The sequence below is a fragment of the Bos grunniens genome, chromosome 7 (genome assembly GCF_055505025.1).
Source record: "Bos grunniens cultivar Pamir isolate PY7600 chromosome 7, Bosgru_T2T1.0, whole genome shotgun sequence".
Lineage (NCBI taxonomy): Eukaryota > Metazoa > Chordata > Mammalia > Artiodactyla > Bovidae > Bos > Bos grunniens.
Genome location: NC_141171.1, coordinates 33603757 through 33631253, shown reverse-complemented (window position 1 = coordinate 33631253; position 27497 = coordinate 33603757). Strand labels below are relative to the sequence as shown.

Sequence of the window (27497 nt, the reverse complement as noted above, 5' to 3'; positions counted from 1 at the left end):
TGCTAGATGACAAAACAATTCTTAGCAAATATAAGAAGATTGAAATTGTATCAACTGTCTTTCCAACCACTGTAGTATGAACCTAGGAATCAGTAATAGAAAAAAGAAAAACTAGAAATTGACTACTCTTTGGAAAATAACATACTCCTAAAAAACCAATGACTCAAAGAAGAAATTTAAAAAATCTTCAAACAAATGAAAATGGAGACACAACACACCCAAACTTATGGAACAGAGAAGAATCAGGATTAAGAGGGAATTTTATAGCTATAAATGTCTATAGACATTAGATTAAGAAAGAAAGAGTGAGGATTCAAATACAATTAGAAATGAAAGAAGAGACATTACTATTAATACCACAGAAATACAAAAATGCATGAGAGATTATTATGAAAAAGTTGTATACCACAGAATTGGATAATCTAGAAGGAAGAGATGTATTGTAGATATATAAAACCTACCAATACTGAATGATGAAGAAATTGAATATCAGAACAGATAAATTATAAGTAAGGAGACTGAATCAGTAATCAAATATATCCCAAAAAACAAAAGCCCAGGACAAGATGGTTTCCCTGTGAACTCTAATGAACTTTTATAGAATTTATGCCAATTCTTCTCACACTCTTCCAGAAAATTGCAAAGGAGGGAAGATTCTCAAACTCATTTTATGAGACCAGTATTACTGTAATATCAAAGCTAGATAAAGACTTCAAGAAAGAAAATGATAGGCCAATATTCCAGATAACTATAGATGCAAATTTTTTTAAGACAATAGTAACAAATCACATTTGACAGTATATTAAAAAATATCATGCACCATCATCAAGTGGCATTTATCCCTGGGTTGCCAGGGTGGTTTAGCATACACAAATCGATAAGTGTTATACATCATGTTAATAGAATGAAAGATAAAAATCACATGATCATCTCATTGAAAGTGAAAGTGGAAATCGCTCAGCCATGTCCTACTCTTTGCAGCTTTATGAACTGTAGCCTGCCAGGTTTCTTTGTCCATGGAATTCTCCAGGCAGCTCTACTGGAGTGGGTAGCCATTGCCTTCTCCAGGGGATCTTCCCAAACCAGGGACTGAACCCAGGTCTCCGGTATTGCAGGTGGATTCTTTGCCATCTGGGCCATCAGGGAAGCCCAAGAATACTGGAGGCTCTAACCTATCCCTTCTCCGGGGGATCTTCCCAACCCAGGAATTGAACCAGGGTCTCTTACATTGCAGAAAGATTATTTACCAGCTGAGCTATGAGGAAAACTTGATCTTCTCATTAGATGCAGAAATATGTATCTGAAAAAATTCAACATCCTTCCAAAATAAAAATTATCAACAAATTGGGTATTGAAGGAATGTACCTCAACATATTAAATTTATGTCTTACAAGCCCATATTAACATCATAGTAGTTAAAGGGTGAAAGCTTTCCTGCTAAAATTAGAAACAAGAAAATGAGGCCCATTGCCAGCACTCATTTTTACTAGGTACTAGAAGTTTTAGCCTGAGTAAGTAGACAAGAAAGAGAAATAAAAGGCATTGAATACAAAAAAATTAAAGCTATTAGTATTTGCAAGTGCTATGATCTTATGTAGAGAGAACCCCAGTCTCCCGCATTGGAGGCAGATGCTTTAATCTCTGAGCCACCAGGGAAGCCCTAGAGAACCTTGCTGCTGCTGCTGCTATAAGTCGCTTCAGTCGTGTCTGACTCTGTGATATCCCATAGATGGCAGCCCACCATTGCCTGGGATTCTCCAGGCAAGGACACTGGAGTGGGTTGCCATTTCCTTAGATTCCATTAAAAAAAAAAAAAAAAAAACAACTCTTAGAACTAATAAATAAATTCAGTGCAGTTGCAAGATCAAAATTGAACATGCATAAGTTTGTTCTGTAAGTCTGTCAAACTGTTTCTGTTTTGTAAGTTCATTTGTATCATTTCTTTTTAGATTACACATATAAAGGATGTCACATGATATTTTTCCTACTCTGACTTATTTCAGATTGTCAGTATGACAATATCTAGGTTCATGCATGTTGATGTAAATAGCATTATTTCATTCTTTTTAATGACTGAGTAATATTCCAGTATATGTGTGTTCCATATCTTCTTTATCCATTTTTCTGCTACTGGATATTTAACTTATTTCGGTGTCTTGTCTATTGTAAACAGTGTTGTGATGAACAGTGGGGTGCCTGTATCCTTTTAGATCTATGCCCAGGAGTGGGATTGCAGGGTCATTTGATAACTTTATTTCTAGTTTTTAAAGGAACTTTCATTCTGTGCTCCATAGTGACATTGTACAGGAGACAGGGATCAAGATCATCCCTATGGGAAAGAAATGCAAAAAAGCAAAATGGCTGTCTGGAGAGGCCATATAAATAGCTGTGAAAAGAAGAGAAGCAAAAAGCAAAGGAGAAAAGGAAAGATATAAACATCTGAATGCAGAGTTCCAAAGAATAGCAAGAAGAGATAAGAAAGCCTTCTTTAGCGATCAATGCAAAGAAATAGACGAAAACAACAGAATGGGAAAGACTAGGGATCTCTTCAAGAAAATCAGAGATACCAAAGAAACATTTCATGCAAAAATGGGCTCGAAAAAGGACAGAAATGATATGGACCTAACAGAAGCAGAAGATATTAAGAAGAGATGGCAAGAATACACAGAAGAACTGTACAAAAAAGATCTTCAAGACACAGATAATCACGATGATGTGATCACTGACCTAGAGCCAGACATCCTGGAATGTGAAGTCAAGTGGGCCTTAGAAAGCATCACTACGAACAACGCTAGTGGAGGTGATGGAATTCCAGTGGAGCTGTTCCAAATCCTGAAAGATGATACTGTGAAAGTGCTGCACTCAATATGCCAGCACATTTGGAAACCTCAGCAGTGGCCACAGGACTGGAAAAGGTCAGTTTTCATTCCAATCCCAAAGAAAGGCAATGCCAAAGAATGCTCAAACTACTGCACAATTGCACTCATCTCACACACTAGTAAAGTAGTGTGCAAAATTCTCCAAGCCAGGCTTCAGCAATATGTGAACCATGAACTTCCAGATGTTCAAGCTGGTTTTAGAAAAGGCAGAGGAACCAAAGATCAAATTGCCAACATCCGCTGGATCATGGAAAAAGCAAGAGAGTTCCAGATAAACATCTATTTCTGCTTTATTGACTATGCCAAAGCCTTTGACCGTGTGGATCACAATAAACTGTGGAGAATTCTTAAGGAGATGGAAATACCAGACCACCTGATCTGCCTCTTGAGAAATTTGTATGCAGGTCAGGAAGCAACAGTTAAAACTGGACATGGAACAACAGACTGGTTCCAAATAGGAAAAGGAGTATGTCAAGGCTGTATATTGTCACCCTGTTTGTTTAACTTATATGCAGAGTACATCATGAGAAACGCTGGACTGGAAGAAGCACAAGCTGGAATCAAGGTTGCCGGGAGAAATATCAATAACCTCAGATATGCAGATGACACCACCCTTATGGCAGAAAGTGAAGAAGATCTAAAAAGCCTCTTGATGAAAGTGAAAGTGGAGAGTGAAAAAGCTGGCTTAAAGCTCAACATTCAGAAAATGAAGATCATGGCATCTGGTCCCATCACTTCATGGCAAATAGATGGGGAAACAGTGGAAACAGTGTCAGACTTTATTTTTTTGGGCTCCAAAATCACTACAGATGGTGACTGCAGCCATGAAATTAAAAGATGCTTACTCCTTGGAAGGAAAGTTATGACCAACCTAGATAGCATATTCAAAAGCAGAGACATTACTTTGCCAACAAAGGTTCATCTAGTCAAGGCTATGGTTTTTCCTGTGGTCATGTATGGATGTGAGAGTTGGACTGTGAAGAAGGCTGAGCACCGAAGAATTGATGCTTTTGAACTGTGGTGTTGGAGAAGACTCTTGAGAGTCCCTTGGACTGCAAGGAGATCCAACCAGTCCATTCTGAAGGAGATCAACCCTGGGACTTCTTTGGAAGGAATGATGCTAAAGCTGAAACTCCAGTACTTTGGCCACCTCATGCAAAGAGTTGACTCATTGGAGAAGACCCTGATGCTGGGAGGGATAAGGGGCAGGAGGAGAAGGGGACGATAGAGCATGAGATAGCTGGATGGCATCACTGACTCGATGGATGTGAGTCTGAGTGAACTCCGGGAGTTGGTGATGGACTGGGAGGCCTGGCATGCTGCAATTCATGGGGTCACAAAGAGTTGGACAGGACTGAGCGACTGATCTGATCTGATCTGATCTGATTGTTCATATGAATACAGACAGTCTTTGGTGCCTCAGAAAAGCCTCAAATACCTGAAAGCGAAAGTGTTAGTCTCTGAGTGGTGTCCAGATCTTTGTGACCCCATGGACTATAGCCGGGCTCCTCTGTCCATGGAATTTACCAGGCTCAAGAATACTGAAATGGGTAGCCATTCTTGTCTCCAGGGAATCTTCCCAACCCAGGGATGGAATTCAGGTCTTCCTGCATTGTGAGCAGATTCCTCACCATGGAGAAAGCAGGGTACCTAATTAATAGTTAAACCTTTTAAGCATGTCAGTCTTTTCTCTTCTCTTTATAATAATCTGTAAGTAATTAGTTTCTGTGATTAAATTATTGATTAAATTAACTAATTAAATTATTACTGACAAAGAGGAGCAATTTAGAAATTTCAGATAAACATGTTTCTATGACAAATAAAATGAGAGGTACAATTAGCCCTCATTGTTCTGACAGGTAAACTCTCTTACGTAGCTTTTTTTTTTTTTAATTAACTTATTTCTTTTTTATAATATAAACCAAAATAATATCACATGCAATCTTTATAAATGTCTGTACATTACATTTTATCACTAAGATCATTGCATTTGTCTTTTAACTTTGTCTAGATTTCTCAATATATTCCAGATAAATTACTCCTTAATTTAAGATTAAATTCCTTAATAAATCCTCATTAAATGCTAGTGCTTAACTGGACATCCTGATTTTGTGCTTGTCAAAAACTTCAGAAAAGTATATTTCTATTCTAAAGGAATTAAGTTACAGTGAGGAATGTATATTCATTTAAGAATTTTAATTCTGTGATGCAAAAATAACATTTCAATCTCTATATAATACAGGCCAAAGAATCTGAACACATTCCCTGGTAATGCAGCCACCTTGATGAATAAATTCATGGGATTGTTCTTCTGCCCTTTTGAGTAGTTCTCTAGCTCAATAAAACCCTAATCATACCATACACTCTCTATAGGCCAATCCAGAGCCCTGCTGAACTTACTATAAGCAGTTATCTGAGCTTTTGTTATCAGTAGGATCAGATAGGTGATGCATGAAAAGAACAGTGACTAGCGATGCCCATGACCTTGAGGTTTAGATTAGCTATCGATTGCCATATAAGTTTAGTCTATGCTTTGTTTTTTAGATGTTGCACCAACTGCATTGCTTCACTCATTAAAATTTATCATTTATTATAGTACATTTATCCCAAGATGACTAGGTTTATGTGAAACTTAAACACTCTCCCACAAACTTTCTATCATTTTTATGAGTACTGATTAAATTTGAATTTTTAATGTTATGCTATTTTCTAAGCATTAAATAATCTAAAATATATTGCTTCACTTCATGTTATGAGAATATCATGCAGAACAATGTGTTCTTGACTGATTAGTACTTTTTCACAGGAGCATTGTGACTTAACTAATATTTGGGGGGTTTTGCCTAATGAAATGGAAAAAAAGATTATAGTCGCAAATATAAGCAGTTATTTAACTACTTGGTACAGATTCTAAGGGGGTTTCCCTAGGGGCTCAAATGGTAAACAGTGCCCCTGCAGTTCAGGAGACCTGGGTTCTATCCCTGGTTCACAAAGATCCTCTGGAAAACAAACGGCTACCCACTCCAGTATTTTTGCCTGGGATCCTCTGTCCATGCCATGACCAAAGTGACTAAGCATGCATAGATGCTAAACAGGCTTAGTACAGTCTCTTTTTAGCAAGTGATAGACAATTATAGTATTTTTCCAATAGATAAGTTCAACAAGATGAGGCAGATTTATATAAAAAACGAAATCTTTTAAGCAGTCAGAATTTTAGGAATCCCACTTTATCATACTAAAAGAACATAAATCCCCCAGATAAAGCTTGTGTTTTGATTGTCCTATTTAGAGAGAGAGAGAGAAGAGACGGGGGAGAGGAGGGAGGGATAAGGAAAGGAAGGAAGGAAAGAAGGGTGAAAGAGGAACAGAAGGAATCATAAATCAAGCGGGAAAGCTGGGGAAAATGGACTAGTTAAGAGTAGACAGTTTTTAAGGCACAGTTAATAATTGAGAATTCTGATTTTCCAATTTCACTGTAAGTTCATTGGAATACTACCATCTGAGAGATTTGAATCAAAAGGCTTCTAATATCACAATGTGACATTTTTAGACACAAAAAAATTGGAAACAAAGCAGAATTCTTACAGAGTCAAACAGTTTCACATTCTGTTGTTCCTTTTAGTTTTGCCTATTTTTGTATGGAAATTAACTCCAACAAACTAAAGCTATGTCTAGAAGGGGTCTGGGAACATCATATCAGAACCTGATAAATTCACCCAAAGTTCAGCTTTACAGTGAGGCTGTGTTTAATCAGTGCTTCCTAACTAGTCAAGGAGCTATTTCATTCCAATGTATTCCATTTTGGTAAGAAGTATATATAAAAGGAAAACCATTGTTTATTATGATGATGCATTCACATTTTAAAAAATGTTACTTTCTAGTTTATTTTTCTCTTAATGAATTGCTGTTGAATTTTGTGTCTAGGAAGGTGTAACTGCATTTAGGTGGGAAATCTGTTATCTACATGGAATAACTCTTCTCTGCAAACACTGTATTTTTTACACCTTCTACATAAGAAACATCTGAAAGTTTTATACAGACACACACATATCTTATAGATTTATATGCATATGCACATATACATATATATTTATAGATGATGAAACACATCTTATGAGTTAGAGTGAATAAAATGATTAAGATTTTATAGGTAAAATATTTTCTTCACTTCTTCACTATTTGGAGTCTGAGGCAGATGTTCCATGGAAGCAGATTTTAAGCAGAATATAAGGTAGAACTTTCTAACAATAGAGGGGTGAAATTCTATTTAAACCATGCCTGGGGATAAAAAGTGTGGAGGGAAATAGAATGAAGGTGAATAGAATAATTTAGTAAAATTTACTGTTTTAACCTTAGTGAGATTTCCTCAGTTTTCACTATGGATTATGACCCTCTTTTATTTTGCCATTGGGTAAGTAATTCAGGCTATAGATGCAGACATAGCCTTTTTAATATAACTACTTGGTTTGCCTTTGAGGAAAGTGGTAATTCTCCCTGACCTGATAACCCCCTACTAAATGCTGTTTTAAATAGCCCACGTCCATGAACAAGAGAATTAGCTTCATTGGGTCAAAACACATTTAAATTCATTGAAATAGAATATCCTTTCAAGTTTATAAATGAGAAATGTTTAACTAATTAAGGGATATCATTGCCATGTCATCCTTCACTGTTTGAAAATGACAACTAGCGAAGTTAATCATAATGCAATCAGTGATGGTTGGTTTCATCTTCTATTAGTGAGATATAATGAAAATCAGTGAGGATCCAGGAGTTAATGAAAGGATTCCACTTAACAAGGAAAAGAAATGAAAGATGGCTTCTTAATATTCATTCTAAAATAACTAAGCTGAAAACTACTCTTGCTACTTTAGCTCAAAATATCCATAATAGTTACTATTTATTCTCAACTTCTTATGTGTTAGACAAGTGTGTGTTAGTTGCTCAGTCAAGTCCAACTCTTTGCAACCCCATGGACTGTAGCCCATCAGGCTCCTCTATCCATGGAATTCTCCAGGCAAGTATACTAGAGTGGGTTGCCATTCCCTTCTCCAGGCAATCTCCCTGACTCAGGGCTCAGACTCTGGTTTCCTGCATTGTGGTCAGATTCTTTAACATCTGAACTACCAGGGAAGCCCCTTATGTTAGACAAAGTGCAAGGCAGTGATGATGTTATTACATTTAATCTTCACAGCAATCGTATAAGTTTAATATTATTATCACTATTTTCAGATGAGGAAAATAAGTCTTGAGGAGCTGAATTACTTGACCAAGATCACCAAATATAAAGTGGCAGAGAAAGAAGTGAGAATCAGATCTCTGACATTCAACAGATACCCTGTGACCTTATTGTATACTGCTCCTGTTGGTCATCTTCCTTTTGTTCTTATTCTCTCATCTCTGGCTCATTTTCCAGTTGTAGGTCCAAAAATCAACAGTGTGGAAGACTTGTCCAACATGGTATTTTCTGCTAATGGCTATTACCTACAGAATTTATTTCTTAAAATACAAAGAGAGTTATAGCAATTCATTAATTTATGCAAGAATCATATGTCAGACATCTCATATGTGCTGAGTTTAAGTTCTAGTGATTAAATGATGGATAAGTTACTATAGAATAAGAAATAACAATGTTAATTCAAAAACATGTTTATATTATAAAAATAATGTTCTTGTATGCTTTTCTCTAAGTATCATTATCATGGAAATATTTGTATTTAAATATTTTAGCAGCTCTTTGAACTAAAAGATATTTCTTCAAAGTATTTTCATTCCAGTGATCTTATGTTTTAGCTATAAGATATTGTCAGATCATTTTCATTCAATGTCACCCTGTATTAATTACTTGAATTAATCACTATCCTGATCCATTAGTATTTCTCCTAAGACTGAACTTGCTAGAAATAATTACAAATGTTATTTGTCAAACTTGTGTTCTCAGATCCTTGACTTTAAGAGAAAAAAGAAAGAAATGACTGTTAGTCATTGCTCTGGTATATACTCCTGAATTGCTCTGAGAGAAAAGCACAAGACAAAGAGTGGGAAAAAAAATGCATACTCATCCAACCAGTATGCAGAGGTTAGTATACTGGTAGGATCTTAAAAATAATGATCAAATTAAAGCCTGTTAAAGAATATCATCCTTACATCATTTTCTAATTTAAAATCATTATCTTTAAGTGAATGGACCTTCTTTTTCAAAGTAATTCCACATTGATGGGCTATGTTCTTGCCTCTTGCCAATTTGTACTTTTCACAAACATTTTTAATGATGGATTCAGGCATATTGAACATACTTCTGATAACACAATAAGATGTCTTTAGGCTATCATCAAATACGAGATATCATTGGATTAGAAGTGTGTATTCTAAATTATGTTTTCTAAGTCTGTAAAGAGGTGGGAAAAAATGTTTTGCAGCTTCTTGAGTTGAATGATACAGTTATTCAATGATAGGATGCAATGACATTTGGAAAATTTTATCACATGTTGGGTCTGTTAATCAAATAACATACTCATATATTCATCATTTTATGAGCAGTTATTTTATTTGCTTTACAATCTCAGAATAATTCTTCTACATCTTAAGAATTACAAATTGGAAAATAAATTAGTTATAGTGTCTGCTTATTTTAATTATCTCCTTTTAAATTTTGTATCAAAGAAATTTTTACTTTCTACATTTTATCTATATTTCATTCATTGAAGCAAAAACATAGTCTTTCACTTACTAGTTTAGATGGTCAGAAGTATGTAATCAGCAGCAAGAGATCATTGAATAATTTTCGTAATTTTAGAAAAAATTAAGAAATATCAAGAATATTCTAATTTCAAGTTTCTAGTGTTAATCTAGCCTCTAAATTAAAACTTTACAATTGATATTATCTTTTTATTTAAAAACTTGGGAAGTTTTACTCTACTATAATATTTGTTCTAGATCATCTGTGATTTTATAAAATTAGGTAGTTCTAAATCTGATGAACTTTAGATTTTAAAATTCAGTGGTCTGCCTGAATTTATACACCTTATTTTGTTGTTTTAAATTATATTAGTTTTCAATTGCTGCTGTTACTGATTATTACAAACTTAGTGATTTAAAGCAACACACATTTATTTTCTCTCAATTCTGTAGGTCAGGACTCTGGAGGGGTTTAGGCATTGTCTTTGATCTAGGACTTACATGGCCAGTCAAGGCAGTTGCTAGCCTGGACTCTTATCTAGATGCTGTGGGAGACACAGATTGTTGGACGACTTCAGATGTACGCATTTAGAAAACTGCAATCCTTAGTTCCTTGTGGGCTGTCAGCTGGAATGGATCCCTTCCCTCCCAGAGGTCTCTCTCTTATTATTGCACATAGGCTCAGTATGCCACTAATGGCACAGCAAATTTGTCTCACTGCTGTACTCTTTCCAACCTCCTTACTGCCACATATTATTATTCCCAACAAGAAAATTTCTTTTTTGCTTTTAAGGGTTAATATGATTAATTTAGGCCTGTGTTTTAAGTTCAGTAGTCTTAATTATATGTGCAAAATCCCTTTTTCCTGGTAACATAACATATTTGCAATTTCTAGGGTAAGAACCTGGTCATCTTTGAAGGTTGTCTAGCACAACAAGCACAGGTTTTCTGTTTGTTTGTTTTGCACAATTTAACATCTCTGATGAATTTTAAATTCAATTGAGTGTTATAATTTAATTATTTATGCTATTCATATTATACATAATACAGTGTATACACTGTGATGTTGTGCTTAGTCACTCAGTCATGTATGACTCTTTGAGATCCCATGGACTGGAGCCCATCAGGCTTCTCTGTCCATGGGGATTCTCCAGGCAAGAATGCTAGAGTGGGTTTCCATGCTCTCCTCCAGGGGATATTCCAACCCAGGGATCAAACCAGAGTCTCCTGTACTGCAGGCAGATTCTTTACCAACTGAGCAAGCAGGGGATCCCATAATGTATACATTACTGCTTGTTATATATAGTATAATGATATGTGTTACCATGATATATTAGAATCTGTGAAAAAATAATTTTATGTTACCCTTAAATAACATGTAAACATATGAAGAACTGTCAGAAATTGTAAAAGACAAATGTTCCAGTAGAAAATTAGACAGCTGAAATTAACAAACAACTCACAAAAGAAATAAAAAAGAAAATATTCTGTGCAAAAACTTCATCTATACTAGAAATCAGGGAAGCATACCTTAAAAGAAGTCCAAATTTTCATCCATCAAATTGTCAAAACTTTCAGGAGATAATACCTATTGTTCATGAGACTAGAAGGTAATAAGTTGGAAACAATTTTGCAGGTCAGTTTTGCAATATGTATCATGACTTCAAAGTCTTTAAGAACATCAACTGTAGTTTTTTTCCATTGAGATAGTCTAAAACTTGCATAAAGATTTATATATTTATTCCATATATATATACATATATATATTTATATATATATATAAAGGTGCTCAGCTTTCTTCACAGTCCAACTCTCACATCCATACATGACCACTGGAAAAACCATAGCCTTGACTAGATGGACCTTTGTTGGCAAAGTAGTCTCTGCTTTTGAATATGCTATCTAGGGTGGTCATAACTTTCCTTCCAAGGAGTAAGTGTCTTTTAATTTCATGGCTGCAGTCACCATCTGCAGTGGTTTTGGAGCCCCCAAAAATAAAGTCTGACACTGTTTCCACTGTTTCCCCATCTATTTCCCATGAAGTGATGGGACCGGATGCCATGATCTTCATTTTCTGAATGTTGAGCTTTAAGCCAACTTTTTCACCCTCCGCTTTCACTTTCATTCTTTTTAATGTCTGAGTAATACTCCATTGAGTATAGGTACCATAGCTTTCTTATCCATTCATCTGCTGATGGATATCTAGGTTTCTTCCATGTCCTGGCTATTATAAACAGTGCTGTGATGAACATTGGGGTACATGTGTCTCTTTCAATTCTGGTTTCCTCTGTGTGTATGCCCAGCAGTGGGATTGCTTGGTTGTATGGCAACCAATTTCCTTAAGAAATTCCACTTTCTTAAGGAATCTCCACACTGTTCTCCATAGTGGCTATACTAGTTTGCATTCCCACCAACAGTGTAAGAGGGTTCGCTTTTCTCTACACCCTCTCCAGCATTTATTGCTTGTAGACTTTTGGATCGCAGCCATTCTGACTGGTGTGAAATGGTACCTCATAGTGGTTTTGATTTGCATTTCTCTGATAATGAGTGATGTTGAGTATCTTTTCATGTGTTTGTTAGCCATCTGTATGTCTTCTTTGGAGAAATGTCTATTTAGTTCTTTGGCCCATTTTTTGATTGGGTCATTTATTTTTCTGGAATTGAGCTGTAGGAGTTGCTTGTATATTTTTTGAGATTAGTTGTTTGTCAGTTGCTTCATTTGCTATTATTTTCTCCCATTCTGAAGGCTGTCTTTTCACTTTGCTTATAGTTTTTTTTGTTGTTGTACAGAAGCTTTTAATTTTAATTAGATCCCATTTGTTTATTTTTGCTTTTATTTCCAATATTCTGGGAGGTGGGTCATAGAGGATCCTGCTGTGATGTATGTCGAAGAGTGTTTTGCCTATGTTCTCCTCTAAAAGTTTTATAGTTTCTGGCCTTGCATTTAGATCTTTAATCCATTTTGAGTTTATTTTTGTGTATGGTGTTAGAAAGTGTTCTAGTTTCATTCTTTTACAAGTGGTTGACCAGTTTTCCCAGCACCACTTGTTAAAGAGATTGTCTTTTCTCCATTGTATATTCTTGCCTCCTTTGTCAAAGATAAGGTGTCCATAGGTGTGTGGATTTATCTCTGGGCTTTCTATTTTGTTCCATTGATCTATATTTCTGTCTTTGTGCGAGTACCATACTGTCTTGTCACTGAGATTTATAAAGGACAAGTTGGGTGAAATACACTGACGTGGAGGGAGAGTAGTAGAAGAGATCATCAGAGATCAAACTGTGTAGGACTTCCAGGGTATTCGGGGTAGGAGTGCTATTTTACATAGGGAATTATATACTGTGATTGCCTTAATCTTATCACATCACAAATCTGTTTATTTGTGATGTGAAAATGAATAGCAATGTGGATAAGAGTGGAGGCAGGAGACTGCTAGGAATCTTTTGTAGGATGTGGTGGTTACTGTAGTGGTATAAAAGGAAGAAATGCTGAGTTGAATCAACATAGGGCTTCCCTGGTAGCTCAGCTGGTAGATAAAGAATCCACCTGTAATGTAGGAAACCCTGGTTTGATTCCAGGGTCAGGAAGTTCCCCTGGAGAAAGGATAGGCTACCCATATAGGACATGTTCAAGAGGCAGAGTTGCCTTTGTATTGACGGGAAACAGAAGTGATGGTAGGGTTGAGGAAAGGAGATAATGTGGAACACCTGGGAGGTAATAAATAGTCTTTTTGAGATGAATCTGAGTTTCTCTTTACGTTTTTGGAAATGGTTGTGATAAGGCTACTAATGCACTTTTTAATTTTAAATCCAATTAAGAATTCGCAATCCTTTTCTCCCTGGGCCCCTATGTAGCTTTTGGCACATAAAATCAATTTATTCTTTGGTTTTGTTTCTCTACTGTTTATCTCATTTTCCTTTATGGGTCTTCTGATGCTACTTGTCCCTTAAATGTTGTGCTTCTTTACCCCAGAGTCTCTTCATTATTCACTCCACAATGTCTTCTAAATATCAGTGCTGACAACTCCCAGTTTGTGTTCCCAACATAGATATAATTCTCCCAGCAGCCATATATATATATATATATATATATATATATATATATATATATACACACACATATATATATACACACACACACACACACACCAAACTGCCTGCTAAACATCAGTGATTTGAAGTGCTAGAGGCATTGCAATATGTCCAAACTCAAATTCCGTTTTTTTTTTTCTTTTTCTATGTTCAAATAATGTTCTTTCTCTTTAGTTCTTTATCATAGGAGTTACCCACCACCCACATGGGACTGGGTGGTAAATTGAATCACTGGCCTCAGTTCTTCATTTTCTTGGATTGGTGTCGTATACACACACCCTTGCTGTGACTCCATGGTGGATACAGTTGTTTTACCACTTCTTGACTTCACACTCCACCACATGACTTTGTTTGGCCAATGCAATGTTGGTATATGTGACCTAAAGGCTTAAAAGTCCATTGGGCTGACTTTCTGCTTTTTGTGATAAGAAAATGATTTAGGTAGGTGTTAGTCTAAGGAAGATGAGAGACATGTGAAGTAGATTGGATGATTGGACCCAACCTAACATTTAGAGTCAAGTCCAGTTGCGCTCAAGCTACAGCTGCAGGTGTATAAGCAAGAAATAATTGTGTACTGTTATCCACCAGAGAGATTTAGTGGTTGTTACTTGTCAATCGTTGACTCATACAAGGCCCAAATGAGAGGCTGGCAGCCATCCTTGACTCTCCTTTTTCTGTTGACACTCACATGGAATAGTATCTACATCTTCCTGTTTTGTTTTCTCAGTATCTCTTATAATTCACTGCCTTCTATGATCTCATATCCCTTGACATCCCTTGATTGGGCTACTCCATATTTTATTACTGATTTCCTTGGCTTTAGTTCAGTCCTTTTCCAGTTTATCATCCTCATGCTTGGTAGAATGATCTTTCTTGAAAGGCAAACTGATCAAGTCAGTCTGGTATTTATAATCCTTCAAAGACCTCCCATAAATAAGCCGTTCATATAAAATCTGAATTATTTAGCACACACTGATCCTCAAAATCCAGCCTTCCCCTAACTGTCCACCCTTATTTTTGGCATTTATCTTTCATCCTTACCTTGAACTCCAGCATTACCATGCTCATTTTCAGTTTAAAACTATTCCAGATCTCCCTCACGTCTTTTTCACACCTACTCTCACTTCTATGCTTATTTTATCCCTACCATTCCTTCAATATTAAGTAATGCTCTCTCCACAAAGTTTCTCCTGAGTTCCTCCATGACTCTGCCCTTGCCTTTGTTTAGGAACCCTGTGGTGTGTGTGCGTCCATGGTAATCGGTGGTCACTTTTATTGGAGCACACAGAATAACTGATTAATTAACTTCAAATGAACCTTTTCTGTACTTTGTTAATGTGTTTACTTGCTTACCTTCTATGCAGCAAATAATTTTAAGGCCATGACTGATTCTTTTATCTCTTGTATTTCCACATGTTACCTGAAACTTCATAAACATAACTGGGAGAAAAAGAAAGAAAAGAGAGATATATTAATTAATTTTAGGAGAGAATTCTGGGGCCCAGAAAATTTAATTTATAGTATCATTGTTGTTCAATCAATAACTGATGAGAAGAAAGATCATCTTCTCCTTTAGTAGTACTTTTTCTTCTCTACCATGTTGACTTCTCAATAAACATTTCTAAAAGGGGACTATGTAAATTATTAGGCCTCTGTTTTAAGAAAAAGTTATTTGCAAGAGCACATTTTTTATTAAAAAAAAATAGAACTTATCCTGAAAGTCTATCTATTGTCGTCTCTGTGGGAGACGAGTCAATAAACTTTGAAAAACATCAGAAAAAACAAGTCATGGTTAAATAAAGAGTAAGTTGGTACTAGGAGAATCCTCTTGTAATACAAAAAACACATCCTCACTACCTTTACATATTGATAACATTAAGTGATCAAACCTAAGTAACTTCAAAACTCCATCTCTAATTTATCCCTTTTAAGTCCTCTTTCCATTAGATAAGCTTTTGACAGTACATTCTACTCATTCGTTCACTTTTATTAATATTTTGTTGGTGTAAAGCAGTTTTATGTTCATAGCAAAATTGAGAGGACGGTACAGAGATTTTCCAGAAAGCCCTGGCCCCCACACATGCATAGCCTCATGCGTTATCAACATCGCCTGCCCAAGTGGTACATTTATTGCAGCTGACGAACATTTGTTGACATATCATAATTACCCAAAGCCCATGATTTACATTATTCATTCTACTTTTTAAAATAAATTGACACATGTATACCTGTGATGGATTCATTTTGATATTTGGCAAAACTAATACAATTATGTAAAGTTTAAAAATAAAATAAACGTATGTTTTTCCTTCTGGCTTACTTCACTCTGTATAATAGGCTCCAGTTTCATCCACCTCATTAGAACTGATTCAAATGTATTCTTTTTAATGGCTGAGTAATACTCCATTGTGTATATGTACCACAGCTTTCTTATCCATTCATCTGCTGATGGACATCTAGGTTGCTTCCATGTCCTGGCTATTATAAACAGTGCTGCGATGAACATTGGGGTACACTTGTCTCTTTCCCTTCTGGTTTCCTCAGTGTGTATGCCCAGCAGTGGGATTGCTGGATCATAAGGCAGTTCTATTTCCAGTTTTTTAAGGAATCTCCACACTGTTCTCCATACTAACGCATATATATGGAATTTAGAAAGATGGTAACAATAACCCGGTGTACGAGACAGCAAAAGAGACACTGATGTATAGAACAGTCTTATGGACTCTGTGGGAGAGGGAGAGGGTGGGAAGATTTGGAAGAATGGCATTGAAACGTGTAAAATATCATGTAAGAAACGAGTTGCCAGTCCAGGTTCGATGCACGATACTGGATGCTTGGGGCTAGTGCACTGGGACGACCCAGAGGGATGGTATGGGGAGGGAGGAGGGTTCAGGATGGGGAACACATGTATACCTGTGGCGGATTCATTTTGATATTTGGCAAAACTAATACAATTATGTAAAGTTTAAAAACAAAGTAAAATAAAATAAAATAAATAAATAAATAAAATAAACTTAAAAATAAAATAAAATAAATTGAGCCAAACTCTCCAACTTCTGCATTCCTGATTCTCTGGCATTTGTATTATACTTTCATGGATGAAAAAATGTCATCTGCCATCTTTAATCAAAGGATGTAATGACATTCAGAGCATCAGTCACTGCAGCCACACCCAACTGTATACCCTGAGGGGATTCAACATGGAAAAAAGAAAAAGACAGGATACTGGCCCTAGACAGCTAGGAAGCCCAGACTCTTATATCTTCCCAAACATAGAAAAGTGCTAAATTTATTATCTTGAGACGTTTGTTTTTTCTTTAATAATCTTTTGATGTTTTGACTACCTAGTTTGTCACAAAAACTGTATATCCAAGCTCCTCCCTTACTTCTTTGGAACGGTGCCTCAGAGCTATCTGAGAAACTGTCTTTTGGATTTAAGCCTTCAGTTGCTGCTGCTGCTGCTGCTGCTAAGTCACTTCAGTCATGTCCGACTCTGTGCGACCCCGTAGATGGCAGCCCACTAGGCTCCTCCATCCCTGGGATTCTCCAGGCAAGAATACTGGAGTGGGTTGCCATTGCCTTCTCCAATGCACGAAAGTGAAAAGTGAAAGTGAAGTCACTCAGTCGTGCCCGACTCTTAGTGACCCCATGGACTGCAGCCTATGAGGTTCCTCCATCCATGGGATTTTCCAGGCAAGAGTACTGGAGTGCGGTGCCATTGCCTTCTCCAAAATAAAACAGAATTCTCAACTTTTAGACTGTGCAATTTTTTCAGCCAATACCTTCCCTGAGATATCATCACTCAATAATGTTCCTAAAGCATCTTATCTGTGCTTGTACTTAAGTTTGTTTGGAGGCATATGTTTATGTGTATTTACATGTTTGTTGGATCTGTGTCCTCTTTATTCTCAGGTTCCTGGAAAGTAGAAATTATGTGTTCCTCTTTCTTTCCAGTGTTTCCACATCAGGCTTCATACATATAGATTCCTTTTCAATTAGCCATTAACTGAGAACCTTAGGCATGTTAAATACTGAAAATGATGTAAAGAAGAATGAACTGAAGGATTGAGGGAGTAAAATCCAGAAACCTTATACTATTAGTTAATAACCTGAAACTAAAATTTTGAACTGCTCTCTCATGGTTCAATTCTGATTTGACTGTAAAACAGTCCCCTCTATTAATTAGTTTGAGAAATAGCTGCTATACTCTGTGAAATAGCCTAGAACTGTAAAATTGCATTAGTCTGAAACTATAAGCATTTCCCTTGAAGTTACTTTAAGGAAATCCCTCTACTGTACCTCATAATAGGAGATACATGTAGGAAATGATTAAATAGCAGTGTCTCTTGACAGTCAAATGACATTTCAGTAATAATTAATTCTTTACACTTCACTTGTCAGAGCAACTTGGTTTCTTCTGTAATATATCTGGGATTCTGACTCAGTGGTGTGGTGATGATGATGCTAATGCAACCACGATACTGTGTTCTTTAGACCCTTATGTACTTACCACTATCTTGGTCATTATCACCTTACCTCCTGATCTTTAACATGCTGTGAAAGACAGAGTGTATATTATTAATTTGTCAAATCAGAGCTTTACTTTTTTCCAGAATTTGGTTTGCTTCTACGAAATTCTTTTTTTTTTTTTTTTTTGGCAATTTTTACATATTGGAGTGGCCACTGGGTAATAAAGATAAATTGACATTATCTTAGATTTTCAGAAATTGGTGATATAGCCAAAGAGATGGCCCAGAATAAGAAACCTAACTGTGATGAGAGATTATTTCAGAGTGAAGAGAGGAGGGAAAACTTCATAGAAAGGGCAGCTTTGGAACTGGACTCTGAAAGTCTAAATGTGGCCTAGATGTGGCATGAAGATAGAAGGCTGACAACATGGAGTCCCGTTGTTGTCAACTCATCTTCTCTTGTTATTTTGCCCAGGGTAGTCCAATAAATACAATTTCTATCCAGTTATTATAAAAAGTCTCATGTTGTCATTTTGCCTTACAAAAAAATGTTGGTGTTTTTCCCTTGGGAAGATTATTTTACAATATTGATCATAGTTTATTTAAAACAGAACTGACCTCAGAATCTAGAATCAAACTTATAAGATTTGATAAATCAACATAAAATGGGGCTTATACTATTCTACGTTTATTTCTTTTCTGAAATATAGTGTTGGGATATGGAAAGGAAATAGATCAACATTTCCTCCTGTTTCCATTTTATAGTGACACTCAATTTACTGATTACCTTGAAGCACCAGACTCGTATCAAAACCCCTTGTCATCTTCACCTGACCCTAAGTCACTAAACTGATCATTGCTTTTCAGAATAAGCAGGGACTTTTCAGCATCAATAACCCTCTATACCTGAAGATATTTACTCACTAAATACAGTGAGTAAAAAGATAGTGAGTGAAGTGTATACTCACTATCTTTACACTCACTTGACTGTAGCTTCAATGCATGTGAGTGTTGGTGAGCGCTTGGTGTGTTCATCTTTTTGGTTTGGTTAGTTGAGCTGTTTCTCCATAGATCTTTCCATGTAAGGATTCTGAAGTTTCAATAGGAAATACATTCAATATTATTCAATAAGCAGGTTAGCAATGAGCCAATAATTTGTATCTTTTATTCTTAAATTACTTTTTAATACTCTGCCAGCATGTAATAATACTATGAGTCAGGGAAAAATTTAGTTCCCCTATGGAAATGGTTTCTTCTTCATATAATATATCCAGGAAATAGTGAATAATCTGCTTATTTTTTTCAAAAGGATGATAGCATGATAAACAAACAGAAAACAGAAAAACCAAACCTTGGCATTTCAACTGCAGAATTTCATTTAGAAAATGCAACTCCTAACTAGGCTAATCCAATCTTCACATTATCTGAAAAATGAGTATTTTACACTGGGCTGTTTAAGGCAAATATTTCCATGGGGTCTATTTATTGCCCTTCATTGACTTTCTGTCTTGCCAAGTCAATTTGTAGTCTAACTATCCAGAAGATGATTCTCTTCACAAGAGAAAATATGTATATTATATCACATTCTTCCTTTCATAACAATTGGCTTGTTTATAATTAGCAAGAGCAAGCTAATGACCTAAATGGGCACTGAAGTTACAATATAAAGTTTTGTTTTTAATAAATGTAGAACATAAAAATTAAACTGTTATTTCAAATGTGGAGTTTCAACGTTCTTTAAAACAGTTAGAATAGGTTCTGAAATTCCATTTTGAAAAACAAATAAAATAAGATGAATCAGCTATGATTTGTTTCCATAGTCTGAAATAATTATCTTAGCTAGAAAAATCATTATTTCTATTTAGCCAATTCAAAAGCTGATTTTTCAGTATGTTATTGTAAAGGAAACCTATAGTCTACTGATAATGAAAACTCATCTTAGAGTCATAGAATTTGGGCTCAACTCTTGGCTCAACTAATATAATCTCTGCAATCTTAAGAGTATTTAAACCATTTGAGTCTTGGTTTCTTCCATCTTAAAAAAAGTAGTGCTTCCTAATTTACAAAGGTTTCTCCTATGGCTTCAAATTTAGAGCTTTGCAACATTTATTTTCTGATTTCCTAACTGTAATTAAAAGTGTAATATTTTGCATACTCCAGGGTAAATTCCCATTGGGATATTTTTATCCATGTTTGTTGACTGAAAAACTAGGCACAGCTTAAAATTTGAGATATATTTTATTAGGCATAAATTTTTAGAACTTCAAACCTGGCAAACAGCATTTCAAGTAACCCCTGGAGAACTGCTCTGAGGAGGTGAGGAGAGAAGTCAGGTTTTATAGAAGTTTTGCAACAAAGGGCAGGTAGTCTATACATTAAGAGATTATTGTTAATTAAAGAAAACCAGACAACCCGAGTTGAGGAATTTAGTGCTTTTTTGTGTGTGGAAAGATGCAAAAGTCTGGTCTCACTAAACCATCCCTTTAATATAGACCTCAGCTATCTGGGGCCAGTATCCCGGATTTTTCACATCCTGTTTGCTTGGGGGCTCACCTTAGGAAGTGGCTGTAGTCTGATGATTGCTAGATGGCAGGTATTCTTTTCCTTCCTGTGTTCCTTCAGGGATCACCTTATCATGTTGGAGGATTGCAATCGCTAATGCGTTTGACATCCTTGTTTACTAATACGGCAGGAAATATTCCACTTCTCACGTATCAGAGGAAGATGTAAGATGAACTTATTTTTGTCAGCGAACTGTTTCCAACTATGACTTCTTGAGAGTCCATTATCTCTGCCCTGCTCAAATCCCTACAGTCAGTGTACTCATCCCCCAGGTGCCGTGGGTACTGTGGGTACTACTAATTTCTCATTGTCCTTCTTCCCTCCAAAACCCCCAGTTAAAGACCACTAACACAAGAATACAGTGTCAGTCCCCTTGCCTCAAGGTGGAACCAACTCTGACTTCGTTAAAGTGCTCCAAACCTGTCCAGGGGATTAGGCTGCAGGTAGAATTCAGTTGAGAATCGAGTTCAGTTTTTTCTCCTCTCCCTGAGCCTGTTCTATGTAAATTGGGCTAGCCAGGAAGGCTGTTTGCTTCACTCAAGGTTCTCACTCCAGTCCTCAGACCTTCCTTTGTTCTATTTTCGAGGGCTTTTCTGGCCACCACCATTCTGGACTCCTTTTTTGCTATTCTGCTGCTGCTGCTGCTAAGTCGCTTCAGTCGTGTCCAGCTCTGTGCGACCCCATGGACTGCAGCCTACCAGGCTTCTCTGTCCATGGGATTCTCCAGGCAAGAACACTGGAGTGGGTTGCCATTTTACTATTCTAACTACCTAAAATTACCATGCCAGTCCTAGGGCAAGGAGCATGCTGAGGTCAGTAGTTTCTCTAAAGACTCTCAGAAGAAGGTATGGTGAATTGGAAATATCAACAGTTTTTCAAATTGTTTAATTTTATTTTGTTTTGTGTGACAAGTTCTAAAGACCCCAGTAACTTGTCCAAGTGGCCATGACTTTAGCTTGTTAATATTTTTCTCTCAAAACCCTAATAGATAACATTAATGAAAGTTGAGAGCAAACTCTCTGCCTCTCTGCTCATTTCGGCCCTTTGCAGCTTACCTGTCTCAGTGCTGTGAGAAGCACAGAAGGCACAGATACATACACAAAGGCACAAATGGAGTATATATTGAAAAATGCAATAAATTTCCTTATGTAGTCTAGGTACTGTGTTCTGAGATTGGTGTTCATTTTCTTAGCAAGTGCTTATGTGAAATGAAATATTTCCTGCCATATTGGTGGGCAAGAAATGTCACAGCCATCAGCAGTTTCGGGCTTCCAGATGTGAATGAAGGCTCCCCAAAGAGAACACAACTCCTGCGATCCAGCAGATGCTGCCACCAGATGATAGCTGAGGAGCTCAGAAGATGGCAAGAAGCATCCGTTCACCAAATTTGCCTTAAGATGAACAAGGAATTAAGGATATAAACAATCAAGAAATAGGATTTGGCCCCAAAAAGCTGAGTTGCATATGAAAGGAATGTATTTAGTGAGCTCAGAAGCTTGCATCTTCCTATACATAGAAGAACACTAAATTCCTTAACTTGGTATCTGGTTTTCCTTACTAAATCATAATCTTTGATGTTCAGATTCCTGCCCGCTTTGTTGCAGGCTTGTATATAGTCTGACTCCCTCTCCTGCCTCCTCAGAGCAGTTTTCTCTGGGCTACTGAGATGCTGCCTCCCAGGGTTGGCGTCCTTAACATTTCCACCAAATAAAATAGTTCTCTACTTTCAGATTGTGACTAGTTTTTTAGTCTAATTTTTTAGTCAACACTTACAAAAAAAATATATATATATATATATTAGTTTAGATTTTTCTCTAGTATTACTTATGAAGCAGTTGTGACTCAAAGTTTTGTTTAATTTTTCCAATAATATAAAATTAACAGTTGATTATGTTTCACATCTTAATTAATGTAACTCCAAATTCTGTGTCATGGTGTGCCAAGTAAGTGGTTTGAGCATCTTTTTAACAACCCCAAAATATCTCCCTGTGCAAAGATAGGTGAACTGAGATTTTCTTAATCATCCTATCCAAAATATAAATAAAAGCAGTCTCATAAATGTTGCTATTTTTATGGATCTCTACCATACAATCTAATTAAAATATTAGTCTCCCTTCTAATTATGTGGGCTATCACCTCTAAGTTCTACTCATTCAAAAATATGACAGCTGCTGTTCAACCATGGTTTTTAGACAAACACATTTGGGGTAAACAAAGAGAATTCTATCCCTATGGAAAAACTTGAAAATTTATTATTATTGTCCTTCATTGGCTCATTTTATTTCAGAACAATATTCCTTAGGAGGAATGTCTTAAGAGGAAGGTCTCTTCTGGATTAGACGTAGTCACAGTGTCTTCTAGGCTGACCTCTGGATTTTCCTGTTTTATACAAGAATGTCAATTTCAGTGTTCCTAAGTGTCATGTATTTAAATTATTGGTATTTAAAAAAGGATTAGTGAATTTTCAAACTAGGTCAGTTTTAGAACCAGTTTGAAATAATTGGTAAAAAAAAATTTACAGTTACAAACCAAATTAGAAAATTCTTAATTTCTCTTCCACCCTAAGGGGTGGTAGTGCAGCTTATGAATATTTTAAGAGCCAGGGTCTGCAGTATCAGCTGCCTAGAGGGGCCGGAAGGTATAAGTGAGTGAACTGGGATATGTGTAGAAACAAACAAACAAAAAATGTAGAATCCTAAGCTTGTCTAAAGGAAATATAAATTGTTACTCAGCATCATTTGATTACTGCCTTGAAAAATCAAGGCTACACTCTTATTTAGGACAAGCCAGAAATGCAGATTTCCTTCTGTAATGTTATGATTTGTAAACATTTCTAACTAATTTTAAAAAGTGTAAAATACAGTGTGGACTAAACAAAATAGTTCTTTCAGCCAAATTTGGCCTAAATGATACCAGTTTTCAGCTTGTTTTATTAAATGAGTAACTTCAATAGTAGGCTCTAGATTGGTGCTAATTATCTACTGCTTCTTGCTCTCACCTAATCTAATGTGTAACTACCATACATCTAGGACAGGACAATGTAAACTTTTCCTACGAAAGACCACTAAGTGATCACCTCTCCTATTAAGGAAAAATAAGAAACTGAATTAAGTACCTGATAGGTTTTTAAAGACTGCATAGTACAATATGGACCCACAAAATCACTTAATTTGGGGGCTAAATGCATTTGTTTTATTGTTTAATTTACTAAGTCCTGTTTGACTCTTTTGTGACCTCGTGGACTGCTGCCTGCCAGTTTCCTCTGTCCATGGGATTTCCCAGGCAAGAATACTGGAGTGGGTTGCCATTTCCTTCTTCAGGGGATCTTCTGGACTCAGGGGTGATTGAACCCATGTCTTCTGCATTGCAGGCAAATTCTTTTTACTACTGAGCCACTGGAGAAGCCTAAAATGCATTTTAGTTCCTGGCAATCACTTATAAAAGATGGGGAAGAAAGCTGAAAAGTCATCAGGATAAAAGAGAGGGATAAAGGAGAAGGCAATGGCACCCCACTCCAGTACTCTTGCCTGGAAAATCCCATGGATGGAGGAGCCTGGTAGGCTGCAGTCCATGGGGTCGCTGAGTTGGACATGACTGAGCGACTTCACTTTCACTTTTCACTTTCATGCATTGGAGAAGGAAATGGCAACCCCCTCCAGTGTTCTTGCCTGGAGAATCCCAGGGACGGGGGAGCCTGGTGGGCTGCCATCTATGGGGTCGCACAGAGTCGGACACGACTGAAGCGACTTAGCAGCAGCAGCAGCAGCGGAGGAGGAAATGGGGAGAATAAGAAAGAATGCCAAGACAATGAAAGGGTTAGATGTTCATAGACTGAGTGTAGAATGTCCTGGCTAAGAGTGTTAAGAGAAAACATTTTTGCTCCCGATGCATCAGAGAAAATTTTCATAGTCCTGGTAGTGGTATTGAGGGAGGAAAGGAATAGGCTGAGCTGACTCCATCTTGAAAAAGAAGGAAACTCCACTGAAACTCTTGCACTTTCACTGAGCTTTGGACCATGTGCCTGGTAGCCATGGGGATAATATACCTATGGCCGAGCTGATGATAAACACCAGATTCCATACCAAGGTCTCCCATCACCAAAAACAATGTAATAATCCCCTAGGTAGTCAATCACCTTTGTAATCTTTATGGCACCCATTGGTGTAGGCTGCAATGTATAACCAGCTGACCCTTCTGATTATGAATCATGGCTGTAATCTCTTTGTATCTCCCTTTAACACTTTCCAGGCTAGGTTTAAGGAATTTGGGGATATGGATTTGAGCAGTACACTTAAGGTATAAGGTTTTCACAAAAGTTGGTCGGGGTACTTGGCTAAGAGAAGATTCTGCCTTGGGCCTGCCGGTGTAATAAACTGCACTCCACCATCTGCATTGTTCTTCTGAGTGAGTTTGTTTTCCTGAATGTGTGGCTACAACAGTAAAAGAGTAAACTCTAGAACTCAGTCCCTGACTCTGACAGTTACCTACCCTGGGACCATGGGCATGTTAACTAACCTCTATACACCTCAGTTTCCTTATCTATAAAACTGACATACAAAGAATATCTACACTTGATGCTTTTTAAGGAATATTTATTTGTAAAGTACCTAGAATAATGTCTGACATAAATGATCAATACATATCATTCATTAATATATTGTTTTAAAATTAAGCTGTAATTATCAAATGAAGTTTTTTCTTTTTAACCTTGGTAAGTTTTTACCATGCTTCAAATTTTATTTCAATTTTTTTTCCAAATTTTATTTATCTTTTTAAATGTAAGGTTTTAGTATTATTACAATTCTTTTATTTATTCCAAATTTTATTTTTAAATACAGCTCCCTCCCTCTTATGACTCTTTGAAGATTCCTAAAGTTGACAAAGGAGTAATATACGTGCACAGGTATGTGTTTTAAGTGTGTGTGTGTGTTTTTTTTTTTTTTAATCAGATATATACCAAATAAGATTTTCATTAGTTTGCGTCTGCTTTGGACTTTGTTCTTTCTGCAGAATTACTTTATGTATTTAATTCATAATAGGAACCAAAGCATTGTAATATTACATCTTTGTCTGATAATGTTTACTTTTTCCTACCATCTCCTGTGTTGTGTAGTTTTTGCACAGCTTTCAATTTAGAATGATTAGTTCAATGGATAATTACAACTCAGCCCTGAGTGGACCATTTTATTTCTGATGTTTACTGATCCTTACAAAGTGTAGATCACTGCTGGATGGCAACAGAGATTGAGTCTCTAAGTGGGATATATTATTAAAGAGGATTACTTGACTGAATTTGTCCACTTGATGCATTAATTAAATTTCTTGATTAATTAATTTCTCTTTAGAGAATCTATGTAAACTCACTAGGAAAACATGACCCCTAACTAATTCCTGATGAAATAATTTAATTTCCTAGGGCAAGCATGTCTTTATTTGGAAGCACTCAATTTTATTATTCTTTCATTTTTTTTTTTTAATTAAAAGTATTTTTAGAGACTTTGAAAGAGCAGTCTTAAGTTCACAGAAAAACTGAGTGGAAGGTTCCAGAGATACCCTTTGCCCCCCCAAATAGCATCACCTCCTTCATTATCAGCATCCCCCACCAGTGTGGTATATTCATTACAGTTTATGAATCTACATTGATACATCATAATCACCCAAAGTTCATAGTTTACATTATGATTCACTCCTGATGTCTTACATTCTATGAAAGTGAAAGTGAAGTCGCTCAGTCGTGTCCGACTCTTTGTGACCCCATAGACTGTAACCCATCAGGCTCCTCCGTCCATGGGATTTTCCAGGCAAGAGTGCTGGAGTGGATTGCCATTTCCTTCTCCAGGGGATCTTCCCGACCCAGGAAACGAACCCAGGTCTCCCGCATTGCAGGCAGATGCTTTACCATCTGAGCCACCAGGGAAGCCCCAGGTTTAAATAAATATATAGCGACATACACATCATTATGGTATCATATGAAGTGTTTTACTAATGTAAAAATCCTCTGTGCTTGGCCCATTTATACCTCTCCCCCAACCAACCTTGGCAATCACCAATTTTTTTTTTTGCTTCATTCATATTTTTGCCTTTTCCAGAATGTAATATGGTTGGAATCATACAATACATAGCCTTTCAGGTTGGCATCTTTCATCTAACAATATGCATTTAAATTTAAGTTTCTTCTATGTCTTTGTGACTTGATAGTTAATTTCTTCTTAGCACTGAGTTGTATTCCATCATCAAGATGAACCACTGTTTGTTTATACACTCACCTACTGAAGGACATCTTGGTTGCTTCCTAATTTACTCAATTATGAGTAATTCCTATAAACATCCATGAAGATTTTTGTGTAGACATATGTTTTCAAATCCTTTGGGTAAATTGCAAGAAACATAATTGCAAGATTGGTAAGAGTATGTTTAGTTTTGTAAAAAATTGCCAAAGCTCCTTCCAAAGATTTTTTTTTTTCATTTTTAATATGACTTCATAGAATCATTATATTTTTCTAAATAATTTTGAAGTTAATGTGCAGTGGTGAAGTAAGTGATACCTCTCTTCTTTGCTTCCATACTTTTTTCTCACTATACTGCTAAAAGGATTCACTTCTACCACCTACACAAATCAAAGACTAGGTCAAGTCTTTGTATTTCATCATTAAACCATCCCTTTTACTTCACCATCTACATTATGAACTGATTTGGGTTTGTTTTTTTTTTTAGTCCTTGCCTTATGATTTATTAAGACTCACAACTCTGGTCCAGCTTCTAAAATTACCATCTTGAGTTAGAAATATGTGTCATAACAATCTATCCAAAGTATTGAAAA

The 27497-nt window shown here is 36.4% G+C and overlaps 1 protein-coding gene across 3 annotated transcripts in view; it reads left to right on the top strand.

Annotated features, from left to right (window-relative positions):
- The window catches only part of PRR16 (proline rich 16), a 1143323-nt gene that overhangs the window by 555061 nt on the left and 560765 nt on the right, over positions 1-27497 (top strand). For all 3 annotated transcript variants that reach the window (XM_086410721.1, XM_086410723.1, XM_086410722.1), the window contains one exon: positions 25516-25580. The gene's annotated coding sequence lies outside the window, so the exon portion shown is untranslated. The remainder of the gene's footprint in view (positions 1-25515; positions 25581-27497) is intronic.